Source organism: Marmota flaviventris, chromosome 2, assembly GCF_047511675.1.
Source record: "Marmota flaviventris isolate mMarFla1 chromosome 2, mMarFla1.hap1, whole genome shotgun sequence".
In the NCBI taxonomy this organism is placed as follows: domain Eukaryota; kingdom Metazoa; phylum Chordata; class Mammalia; order Rodentia; family Sciuridae; genus Marmota; species Marmota flaviventris.
The window spans coordinates 199587867-199601381 of NC_092499.1; positions in this window are offsets into that span (position 1 = coordinate 199587867).

Below are 13515 nucleotides of genomic sequence, written 5' to 3' on the forward strand. Positions count from 1 at the left end.
TCAGCAACCCTATAGAGGCCCACAGGGCAAGGAACAGAAGCTTCTAGTCACCAGCCAGTGACAAATTAAGGCTTGCCATCATCCAGGAGTGACTCTAAAAACAGTCACCATAAGAACCTTGAGATGACCGCAACCCTGGCAAGTTAGCTTGACTGAAACCTGAGAGAGACTGGAGGCAGAGCCACTACTCAGATAAACCACTTCTGGATACCTGATGCTCAAACACTTTGAGATACAAAAAAGCAGGTTCTTTTAACCTGCTAAATTTGGGTTCATTTGTTATGCAGCAATTGACAACATAGAGATGTTGGTACTGGAGTTGGGTGCTGCTAGTCCCAGTACTCTAAAATGTGTCGTGGCACAGGAACCGGAGAGTGGTCTTTCAGAATAATACAGTGAGCCTCAAGTGCTTGGAAGAAGCTGTAAACACAAGCCTCGGCCTTTGATACAATTACAGTGGGGACAGGCAGAAAAGCCAGGTAAATACTATAGGAAACTATGTTGAAGCACAAAGTTTAGCAATCCTGTTACCTGCAGTAAAATGGAAAACACAAAATGTGCTAACGCATGGGTGATCTAGATAAGGATATTTCCTAGCAAAGCATGGAAGGAACCACCTGGTTTCTTGCTGCTTATAGTAAAGTGCAGATGGAGAGAGAAACTAAAGCAACAATTTTCAGAAGACAGAACTATCCCAGGGGAGAGCTGGCAATGTCTGGAGACAGTTTTAGTTGTCAAAGCTGGGGAGGTTGCTACTGCCATCTAATTAGTAGAGGCCAGGGATGCTACTGAACATCCCACCATGCACAGAGGAGCCCCTCTCAAACAACCACCCGTCCCCACTGTACACACACAAAGATGTCCACAGTGCTGAGGTTGAGAAGCTGTGAATTAAAAGGAAGGACTGTTAAACATGAGAGAGCTTCGTGGGTTAGAAAATTCCTCCCCAATAGCAAGACGGCAAAGTAAGAAAGAGCTTCCTAGCAAAGTTCAAATCCAGGGCACTGCTGGGAAACCCTGTTGGGAATATAACAATCAAATCTTTTGTTAACATCTCAGAGAGATTTAAGGCAGTGCCCCAGAGTAAGACTCAGTCAGATAAAGAGCTCCAACAAATTTGAAGGACACCCCACAGACCCTCTGAATTGAACAACAGGGATCCTTAGGAAGCCTGAAGGCGTTTGTTGTCACTTGGCCATCTCAGCAGAAACCTAAGGTGGAGCAAGGCTGGTCTCAAGTTAGTGTAAGTCAGTGAGGTTCAATAATACCCAAAGTGATCCACACATTTTTAAAAGGTTTATTATCAGAAAGGGATAATAAATAGGGATAAAGGGATTAAAAGTTAAAAGAAGATTTCTGGTTCTGGACTGGAACATTTATAAAACACTCCCCCCCCCCAAAAAAAAAAAAAAAAAAAAGATTGACAAAGAACAAGGAGAGAAGACCCCAATTATGAATATCAGGAATGAAACAGTATATCCTACAGACTCCCCCAGATGTTAAAAGACAAAAAAGGATGATTAGGAACAGCTCTATACACGTCAATTTGACAATTTTGTTGAAAAGGCCCAATTCCTTGAAAAGCACGAATTCCCCAAACTCACCCAGTATGAAACAGGTAGTTTAAGTAGCCCCATGACTATGAAAAAAATGAAATTTATAGTTTTAAAAATCCCAAACAAGTCTTTTTTAAAAAATTAGTTCTTTTTGGTGGAGAGTATCCTGGGGATTGAACCCAGGGGCACTTTACTACTGAGCTACATTCCTAGCCCTTTTTTATGCTTTTATTTTGAGGCAGGGTCTTGCTAAGTTGCTTAGGGCCTCTCTTTAATTGCTGAGGCTAGCCTTGAACTTGTGATCCTCCTGCCTCAGCTTCCTGCGTTGCTGGGATTACAGGTGTGCACCACCACATGCAGCAACATACAACTCTTGAAAGAAAAATCTTCAGGCCTAGACGGTATCACTAGAGAATTCTTTCCAACTTTTATAGCAGAATTAATGACAACTCTATTCAATGTCTTTCAGAAAACAGAAGAGGAGGGAATACCTCCTAACTTGTTTTATGAGACCAGTATTACCTTGATAGCGAAACCAGTTAAGACTGTACCAAAAAAAATATATAATGAAACACAGTAGACACATATCATCTAAGTTGTCAAATTTGAGAACATATAATTGTCCAAAATATTCCTTTATTACCCTATTGATTGTCCATGGGATCAGTTATAATGACTCTTCTTTCATTTCTAATATTAAGAATAGATTGTGATTTCTTTCTTTTTTTCTTGGTTACCCTGGCTAAAGGTCTGTTAATTTTATTTATCTTTCAAATAATCAATTTTTGGTTTCACTGATTTTCTCTATTGTCATCCTGTTTTTAATTTCATTGATTTATGTTCTACTTTATTTATTTAGTGACAGGTTCTCACTCTGTTCCCCAGGCGCGGAGTGATCCTTCTTTCTCAGCCTCCCAAGTATCCAGGACTATAGGGGTGCACCACCACACCCAGTTTGCACTACTTTTTTTTTTTTTGTACCAGGGCACTCAACCACTGAGTCACATCCACAGCACTATTTTGTATTTTGTTTAGAGACAGGGTCTCACTGAGTTGCTTAGTGCCTCACCATTGCTAAAGTTGGCTTTGAACTTGAGATCCTCCCTGCCTCAGCCTCTGGAGCCGCTGGATTACAGGTGTGGGCCATCCAGCCAGTCCTCTACTTTTTAATTCTTTATTTTCTTTTTCTTTCTTTCTTTCTTTTTTTAGAGAGAGAGTGAGAGAGAGAGAGAGAGAGAGAGAATTTTTTTTAATATTTATTTTTTAGTTTTCGGCAGACACAACATCTTTGTTTGTATGTGGTGCTGAGGATCGAACCCGGGCCTCACTCATGCCAGGCGAGCGCGCTACCGCTTGAGCCACATCCCCAGCCCCTCTTTTTCTTTCTTTAGGCTTAAATTGTTCTTATTTTTTTAATCTCAGAAGATTGAAAGCTCAGATAAGTTTTAGGTCTTTCTTCTTTTCTAACATATATGCATTTAATACCAAATTTCCTCTGAGCATAGTTTATTCTGCATCCCACATATTGGATAAACTATAGTGTCATTTGCATTTAGTTTAAAATATTTAAAAATATCTCTTGCAATTTCTTCTTTGATCTATGTATAATTTAGTGGTGTGGTGTTTAATCTACAAATATCTTGGTTTTTAGTTTGATTCCATTGTGACTTGAGAACATACATTGTATGATTTCTATTCTTTCACATTTGTTCCGGTATATTTTATGGTCCAGAATATGTTCTCTAGAATGTTCCAGGTGAGCTTGACAAGAAAGTATATTCTGCTATTATTGGTTAAATTACTCTACAAATGCCTGTTAGATCAAGTTGATTGATGGTAGCATCAGGCATCTATATTCTTACTGATTTTCTGCCTGTTTGATTTATCAGTTAGTTATAAAGAAGGTTGTTGAAGTCTCCCACTAGAGTAGGATTTCTCTATCTCCCCTGGAACTCTACCAACTTTTGCCTCATACATTTTGGCACTCTATTGATAAGGGCTTATGCATGGAAGATTGTTATGTCTTCTAAGAGAATGGATCCCTTTATTATCATTTAATGACTTTATCCCTACTGATGTTCCTTGTTCTAAAGTCTGCTTTGCAGGGCTGTGGTTGTAGCTCAGTGGTAGCACCCTTACCTAGCATGTGTGAGGCACTAGGTTCGATCCTCAGCAGCACATAAAAATAAATAAGTAAAATAAAAGTATTGTGTCCATGTACAACTAAAAAAAATTTTTTTTAAGTCTGCTTTCTCTGAGATTAATATAATCACTCCAGGTTTCTTATGATTAGTGTTTAAAGTAGGCTTTTTAGGTAACATATAGTTAGTTGGGTCTTGTTTTTTTTTCCTTTAATATTCTCTAATAATCCTGATCTTTTAACTGGTATAGCTAGGCTGCTCTATACAATATCTTTCAGAAAACAGAAGAGGAGAGACACTTCTCAACTTATTTTTATGAGGGTTTATGAGGAAACCGCCAGTATTACCTTGATACCAAACCAGTTGAAGGTAGTTCCAAAATAAAATGTAACAAAACACTTTATAGATACATGTCATCCAGGTTGTGGAATTCCAGGGCATAGAGCTGTTCATGTAACTGGCTTAATATTTACCAGGTTTGGAACTTTTCTATTTGCTGCACTTGTTCTTTGGTTCTTTTTTCTTCCTTCCCCCTTTTCTGCCTTTTTCTCTGGTTTCAATTGAGCTTTTTCCCCCTCTTAGTACTGGGGATTGAACCCAGGGGCATGTACCTGGGAGTTAATACCCAGCTGTTTTATTTGATTTTTGAGTCAATTCACTAAATTGCTGAGTCTGGCCTTGAACTTGGGATCCAAGTCACTGGGATTACAAGGCATGTGCCACCACCTCACCCAGCTAAAATTGAGCATTTTTTACATAATTCTGTTTTCTCTCTCAGCTTGCAACTACACTTGTTTTTAAAAATTTTAAATGGTTGTCCTAGAGTCTGCAATATACATTTATAACTAATTTAAATCCACTCTTATATAGAACTATGCCATTTCAAAGGTACCATATAACAGGGACCCATAGCCCTCATAAAAATAGCCCACAAAAATCTTCAACAGAATACAGTAGTCTCCTCTTATCTGTGGAGGATGTATTCCAAGACCCCCCCAATGGATGCCTGAAACTGTATATAGACTATATTTTTTCTATACATACATGCCAGTGATAAAGTTTAATTTATAAATTAGGCACAATAAGAGATTAACAATAACTAATAAAATATAATATGCTACAATAAATGTTGTATATCTGTTCTCTCTCTCTCCCCTTCTCTCTTCTCAAAATAGACAGATCTAAGGTGCCAGCATCACAACTTTTGTGCTGTGGGGCCATTATTAAGTAAAATAAGTTACCTGAACACAAGCAATACCAAGATAGTTGATCTTGTTGATACATGAGATGGCTACTAGGTGACTAAGGAACACAAAACATACACAGTGTAAATATGCTGGACAAAGGGATGATTCATTCTGTGCAGATGGAACCCGACGGCACCTGGTCTTCATGCTACCAGAATGACCGATAATTTAATATTTTTATATTGGAATTTTCCATTTAATAATTTTGTAACACAGTTAAGTTTAGGCTTAAATTGATAACTGAAACCACAGAAAGTGAAAGGAGAGGGGTGGAGAGGGAACTACTCTATTAGCAAACTGAGTCCAGCAATACATAAAACAAATAACACGAAGTAGAGTTATTCAGGAATGCAAGCCTGGTTGAATATTGCACTCACCTAGCATGTTTGAGGCAATGGGTTCAATCCTCAGCACCACATAAAAATAAAATAAATAAAATTAAGGTATTGTATCCATTTACAACTAAAAAAAATATTTTAAAAAACTCAAGAAACTAGGAATAGAGAATTTGAACTTGATAAAGACCACCTGCAAAAACCCCAAAGCTAACATTATACTTAATGGTGAAAGATTGTTTAACCTTAAGAGCAAGAACAAAGCCAGGTATGGTGGTACACATCTGAAACCCCAGTAACTTAGGAGGCTGAAACAGGAGGATCCCAAGTTCAAGGCCAGCCTCAGCATAAACAAGCCCCTCAACAACTAGCAAGACCCTATCTCAAAATAAAAGTAAAAAAGACTAGGGGATGTAGCTCATGGTAAAGTGCCCTGGGTTCAATACCCAGTACCAAATATATGTGCACATGCATGCATGTGTATGTGTATGTATGTGTATGTGTGTACTCAGATTTATATTTCAAAAACAAGACAAAAATATCTGCTCTCACTACTTTTATTCAACAGAGTACTGGAAGTTTTAACTGCACTGTATGACAAGAAAAGAAAAGAAAAGGTATACAAATTTGAAGAAACATCTATAAATCACATATCCTACAAAGGACTCATATTTGGAATATAAAAAAAACTCTCAAAACTAAATAGTTAAAAAAAAACAGCAAACAAAAATCTAATTGGAAAATGAGCAAAAGACATGAACAGATATTTCACCAAAGGGAATGCAGAGATGGCAAATAAACACATTCAAATATATTCCATGTCAACATTTCCCTAAATGCAAATTAAAGCCGTGATGAGGGCTGGAGTTGTGCTCAGTGGTGGAGCACTTACTTCATATGTACAAGGCACTGGGTTCAATTCTCAGTGCCACATAAAAATAAATAAATAAAATAAAGGTATTGTGTCCACCTACAATAAAAAAAAGCTTAAAAAAAAGCCATGATGAGATATTACTACATACCTAGTAGACAGCTAAAATAAAAAAAATACAGTGACCATTCTAAAAGCAAGTCAGGATGTAGAGAAGTTATATCACTCATAAATTGCTGGTGGGAATGTCAAATGATATTATAGTCACCCTGGAAAACAGTTTGGCAGTTTCTTGGAAAACTAAACATACATTTACCATATTATCCAGCAATCACACGACTTGGCATTTATTTCAGAGAAATGAAAACTGTCAAAATGAAAACTCTGTTCACACAAAACCTTGTGTGTAAATGTCTACAGCAGCTTTATTTGTAATAGCCCTGAGTTGGAAATGATCTAAATGTTCCTCCACAGGTGAATGGTCAAACAAAATGGTGCATCCACACCATGGAGCAGCAAAAAAAGGAACAAGTTCACGTTCTTTGCTAGAAAAGCAGTAAGGTGTCTTTTTCCTTTAAAATGAAATAAAATGAGCAAATCACTTATTCACTTAAGAACTTGGAGGATATAAAGGGCATTATTCTAAATAAAAAATAATCTTGAAAGGTTATATACTATATGATTCCACTCATATTCTTTTTTAAAAAATATTTTTTAGTTGTAGATGGACACAATACCTTACTTTATTTGTTTATATTTATGTGGTACGGGAGTTTTGGGAGTTTTAACTGCACCGTAGGACAAGAAAAGAAAACAGTGCCTCACGCATGCTAGGCAAGCGCTCTACCACTGAGCCACAGCCCTGTCACTCATATAATATTCTTTTTTTTTTAAAAAGAGAGAGAGAGAGAGAGAGAGAGAATTTTAATATTTATTTTTTTAGTTATCCGCGGACACAACATCTTTGTATGTGGTGCTGAGGATCGAACCCAGGCCGCACGCATGCCAGGCGAGCGCGCTACCGCTTGAGCCACATCCCCAGCCCTCATATAATATTCTTGACATGATAAAATTATACAGACAGAGTGAGGCTGCCAGCGATTAGCAGTGAGATAAGGAGGGACTGGCTGTGGCTGTAAGCTGCATGAAGGACCCTTGGAATAACAGGACAGTTCTGCATCTTGATTATGGTGGCCACATGAATTGTCAAATGGCTTGGACATAGCACAAAAGGTACGCAAGATGTTACGACTGAAGGAAAATGAGTGAAGGGTACTCAGGACATCTCTTTCTATATTTTCTGGAAACCTTCTGTGATTCTATAATGTTTTTTGAGTTTGTAAATGGGAATAAACTATCAATACATGCAGCAACCTGGATTTCAAGAGCACTGTGCTCAAACAAACAAACAAACAAACAAAAAAAACCATCTCAGAAGTCCTATACTACATGAGTCCATTCACAAAATAATTTTTTTGTTGGTTTTGGGTACCAGGGATCGCACTCAGGGGTGATGAACCACTGAGCCATATCCCCAGCCCTTTTTATTTTTTATTTAGAGGTAAGGTCTCACTAAGTTGGTTAGGACCTTGCTAAATTGCCAAGGCTGGCTTTGAACTCAGACTCCTCCCGCCTCAGCCTCCCAGACACTGGGATTACAGGAATGCACGACCACACCCAGCTCACAAAATAAATTGAAAGAAATTATAGAGATGGAGATAATTATCATCGGTTTCTAGGGATTAGGAGTGGGCTGAGGGGCAGGGGTAGCACAGAGAGATCTTTCTGGTGATGGGACACACAAATGAGAGCAAAAGAATAGATACTTTATCAAAGAAGACAACTTTCAAATGAGCACATGAATAGATGCTCAACACTATTAGTCATTAGATAAAATGCAAATTACCAATACTGTGAGATACAACTACATATCTACTAGTAAAATCTAATCACCTAACAATACCAAGTGTATTGTATCCAGGTATGGGACAACTAGTCCTCTCATACATTGCTAGTGGGAATACAAACTAGTGTAGCTCCTTCAGAAGATGGTTTGGCATTTCTTAGAAAGTTAAACATACAATTACCATATGACTCAGTAATCCCATTTCTAGCAGGTATCCAAGTGAAGTAAAAACCTGTACTCCCTCAAAAACCTGTGCACAAATGGGTTTATTAACTTTATTTATAATCATTGAATATGAGAAACTAGCCCAGATATCCTTTAATGATTAAATATATTTATAGAATGAAATACTACGATAAGAAGAGGAGACAAATAACTAATATTCAACAAAGTGTGAACCTCAAATAAAAGTAATCCCAGTGGACACTTGAAATCCCAGCAGCTCAAGAGGATCAGAGGTTCAAAGCCAGCTTCAGCAATTTTGAAAGGCCTGTAAGCAATCTATTGAAATCCTGTCTCAAAAGGGCTGGAGACTTGGCTCAGTGGTTAAGGACCCTTGGGTTCAATCCCTGGTACTGGAGAAAGAAAAGAAAGAAAAGAGAAGAGAAGAGAAGAAAAGAAAAGAAAGAAGGAAGGAAGGAAAGAAAGAAAGAAAGAAATCCCAGTTCAAAAGGCTACATACTGCATGACTATATGATTTTCTGAAAAAGGCAAATGTTTCAGGGACTGAAAAACACATCATTTGCTTCCAGGCTGGGCGTGGGAGGAGAGGTTAACTACACAGAGATGACTTGAAGGAACTTAGTGGTGTTATGAAAACATTCTCTCTATTGATTGTTGTGGCTATACAATAATACACATTTGTTTAAAATTATAGAATGGTATATTAAAAAGGGTGAATTTTACTGTATATAAAATAAAATATACCTCAAAAAACCTAAAGAACAAAAGCACAAAGTATAAGAAGCAACAAAAGAGTGGAAACTCATACTCATTAGGATGACTACTATTGAAAAAAAAAAAAACAGAAAATATCAAGTGTGGGTGGGGGTGTGGGGACACTGGAAGCCTTGTGCACAGCTGGTGGGAATATAAAATGGATTACCACTGGGGAAAGCAATGTGGTGGTTACTATGAGGTTAAAAACAGCATTACTGGACTGGCTGTATAGTTCCATGGTACAGTGCATGCTTGGCATGTGTGGTTCTGGGTTTGATCACACACACACACACAAAAAAAAAAAATAGAATTACCATATAATCCAACAACTCAACTTCCAGGTATATACTCAAAAGAATTAAAATGCAAGGTCTGGAAGAGATATTTGTATATTCATGTTCATAGCAGCATTAGCCAAAAGGTAGAAACAGTTCAAATGTCCTTTGACTGATAGATGTATAAACAAAATGTGGTATATACACAATAGAAATATTATTCAGCCTTAAAAAGAAGGAAATTCTGACATGAGCTACAACATGAAGGAACTCTGAAGACGTTATGCTAAGTGAATTAAAATCAGGCCCAAAAAGACAAACACTGGCCTAACATGCCTAATGTCCCAGCAACCTGGGAGGCTGAGACAGGAGGATCACAAGTTTGAAGCTACCTTCAATATTTAGCAAGGCCCTAAGTAACTCAGCATGACCCTGTCTAAAAAAATAAAAATGGATGGGATGTGGTTCAGTGGGAAAGCATGCCTCTGGGTTTGATCTCCAGTACCAAAAAAAATAAATAAATAAAATTAAGGAAAAAAAAAAAAAGGTCACATTGAAGAGCTGGGTGTGCAGTGGCACAGGGCTGTAATCCCAGCAATTTGGGAGGCCAAGGCAAGAGAATCACAAGTTCCAAGCTTTCCTGAGCCATTTAGCAAGATCCTGCCTCAAAATAAAAAATAAAAAGGGTCAGGTATATAGCTCAGAGGTAGAGCACCTCTGACTTCAATCCCCTACTACCCAAAACAAATCATATAACACAAAATTTACCATCATAACCATTTTTTAATTTTTTAATATTTATTATTTAGTTTTCGACAGACACAACATCTTTGTATGTGGTGCTGAGGATCGAACCCGGGCTACACACATGCCAGGCAAGCACGCTACCGCTTGAGCCACATCCCCAGCCCTATTTTTTTAAATTTTGAGACAGGGTCTTGCTAAATTGCTGAGGCTGGCCTCAAACTTGCAATCCTCCTGTCTCAGCCTTGAGCCACTGGGATTACAGACTTGTACCACAATGCCCAGCATGTTATGTGTATTTTACCATTTTTTTTTAAAGAGTAGAATTTTCTCATGCAAGATCCTTAGATTTAATCCCCATGATTTTCCAGCTGTGCATTGCTGGTTATGAATGCTGGTTTTTTCCCATGTAAATAGAAGAATCAAACAAGATGGACTATGAAAAATTGCTTTTGGGAGCCACTGTGGATGTACAGAATCTGGTCCTTTGTTGATGAGCTGCTTAGGTGGGCACAACTTCAGAAAGGAAGCAAATGGGTGGGCATTGAAAGGTATGTACCAGGTAGAGCCAGTTTGGAAGATAATTTGGTGGTCTCTTAGAAAACCAAATATATGATCTAGCAGTTGCACTCCTTGGTATTTATCCAAAGGAATCAAAAACTTATGTCCACCCAAAAACCTGCACACAGATGTTTACAGCAGCTTTATTCATAATTGTCAAAACTTGGAATCAATCAGGATGTTCTTCAGTAGGTGAAAGATAAACAGTGATAAATCCAGACAATAGAATATTACTAAGCTCTAAAATGAGCTGATGAGCCATGAAAAGGCATAGAGAGGGCTGGGACTGAGGCTCAGTAGTAGAGCACTCGCCTAGCATGTGTGCGGCCCTGGGTCCGATCCCCAGCACCACATAAAACTAAAATAAACTCAATAAAGGTATTGTGTCCACCTACAACTAAAAGTATAAAAAAGAAAGAACGAAAGAAAGAAAAGGCATAGAATAAATTTAAATGCAGATTACTAAGAGAAAAAAGCCAATCCAAAAAGGCTACATACCGTAGGATTCCAATTATGGGACATTCTGGAAAAGGTAAAACTATGAAGAACTACGTCCCATAGTCTTGGCTTGGTCTGTCACCCTCAAAGGCAGAGCCAAGCACTCCTGTGCCTGTACCCTCTGTCCCCATCAGCGGTGTGGAGTGGTCCCAAACCTTGGTTGGGTGCTGGACCGGCCTACAGAGGCTGGTGCCCAGGAGGCTGTTTCTCACAAGCTCTTGGACCCCTCTGATGCAGCCAGCTAGGCACCAGAGCTCCAGAGCCACCACTGTCCTTCGAAGCCTGCCACAATCTGTCCCCAGCCCACTGCAACTTCCTCTTTGTTTTTATCTTTCTCTTGCTGCCAGCACCATTCTCCTCTCCCTCTTTCCTCCACGTCCTGCTCAGATCTCATCTTGTAGGTGAATCTTTCCAGACCACACTTTTAAAAAATACATATTTTTTTGTAGTAGATGGCACAATACTTTAATTTTATGTGGTGCTGAGGATCAAACCCAGTGCCTCACATGTGCTAGGTAAGCGCTCTGCCAACTGAGCTGCATCCCCAGCCCCTTGACATCACTTTTTAATGCAGCAAACCCTCTACCTTTGCCCGCCTTGTCCCCTTCAACCTGTTTACTTTGTTCCAAGCACTTATTTCCATCTGACCTAACAGTGGTGGGCTGACTCATAAAGGCTCACAAAAGTCAATTGTTACATCTTGAGAAACTCTGCAGGCTAGTTGTTAACCATGGCCATCATTAAAAATTAAAGCATGGAAATTTACAATTACATAAATGATAATAAAAATGTGAAAAAAAATCCTCAAACCCATCACTTTCTAACCTTTGTAACCATCTTTTAGAATTTTTTTGAGGGGTGGATATGGGGGAGGGGGCATTAAACTCAAGGGTGCTCTAACATAGAGCCACATCTCCAGCACTTTTTATTTTTTGAGACAGGATCTTGCTAAGTTGCTTAGGGCCTCCCTAAATTATTGAGCCTGACCTTTGAACTTGCAATCCCCCTACCTCAGCTTCCCAAGGCCTGGGATTACAGTCATGTGCATCTTCTGGACCTTATTTATATACAGTAGAAACATAGAACATAAAATGGCATGCTACAGGGCATTTTGGCCCTATTCTGGGTTTAGTGATATAATAAATAGTGATAGTAAATTTTCTCAGATATTTTTTCTATGTACAATGGAATAGCTTTTTTGTTTAATTTACATTATTAACATTTTTCTCTATTACTTTCTTTTTTCTTTTTTGGTACTGGGGTTCGTTTTTTGTTTGTGTTGTTTGTTTTTGTCATTGTGGCACTGGGGATCAAACCCATGGCCTTGTGTATGCTAGGCAAACACTCTACCACTGAGGTACACCCTAGTCCCTCAACTGGTAACTTTAAATCAAATGTGATAGAAGTATTGATATCACAGAAATAGGTAAGCATGACAAATTGGCTTTTAATTTATTGTTGTTGACTGGACTAGGGTTGGCATGGATCAAATCCATGACTGTTCTTGCAAATAAAGTTTTATTACAATACCGACATGCCCATTCACTTACTTATTACATATGGCTGCTTTTGCTCTGTAACAACAGAATTGAGCAGTTGAGTTTGGGGCCATAACTCTGTGGCCCCCAAATCCTAACATATTTACAGAAGAAAATATTATTGACTGAGGTCTAGCCTTAAGAAAGTAATGGAGAAGCTGGGTGTGGTGCACAGGCCTATGATAGGAACTTGGAGGCTGGGACTGGAGAATCACAAGTTCAAAGGCAGCCTCAGCAATTTAGGAAGGCCCTAAGCAACCTAGTAAGACCCTGTCTCAAAATAGAAAATTTTGATATCAGCACCTGGCATGTAGCAAGTGCAGTCAACACAAGTGACACAACAGAATAGATGAGCATGATTTGAGAAGCCAGGTTTCCTGAGCTGTGAGACCTTGGTCAGGTTTCCAGCTCCACCATCATTGAGCTGTAAATTTTTGAGCCATTTTGAACCTTTTTGAACCCTGGCCTCCTCATTTAAAAAGAGGGGATAATCCTCTTACCTCGCAGGGAGGTTATGATCACCAGGGAGGTTTTGATCACGTATGCAGCTGCCTGTCCCCTACTGTGTGTGTTTCTCCACAGATGGGAGTTTCCTTCTCATCCTCCACCGTCTACTCCTGCCCCCCACACAAACTCCCTGGAGACCCTGCCCTGTTGCTGTCACATTCAGTGATGTCACAGCTCCCCTGCCTGGGAGCTCCAGCACCACTATCTGATGCTGGGTTGAGTGCTGTCTGAACTGCGAGGGGCAGGGCACAGACAAGCCTGGCACCAGTCTTGCTCCTTCAGTCTTTGAGGCCTCACAGCGCCAGCATGAGTCCATCAGCAAACGGGCCCAAGAACAAAGTGGTTTCCAAGGTCAGACTTTGGACTGGACCCTGGAGTTAGCCCCTAGAAGGGGCCT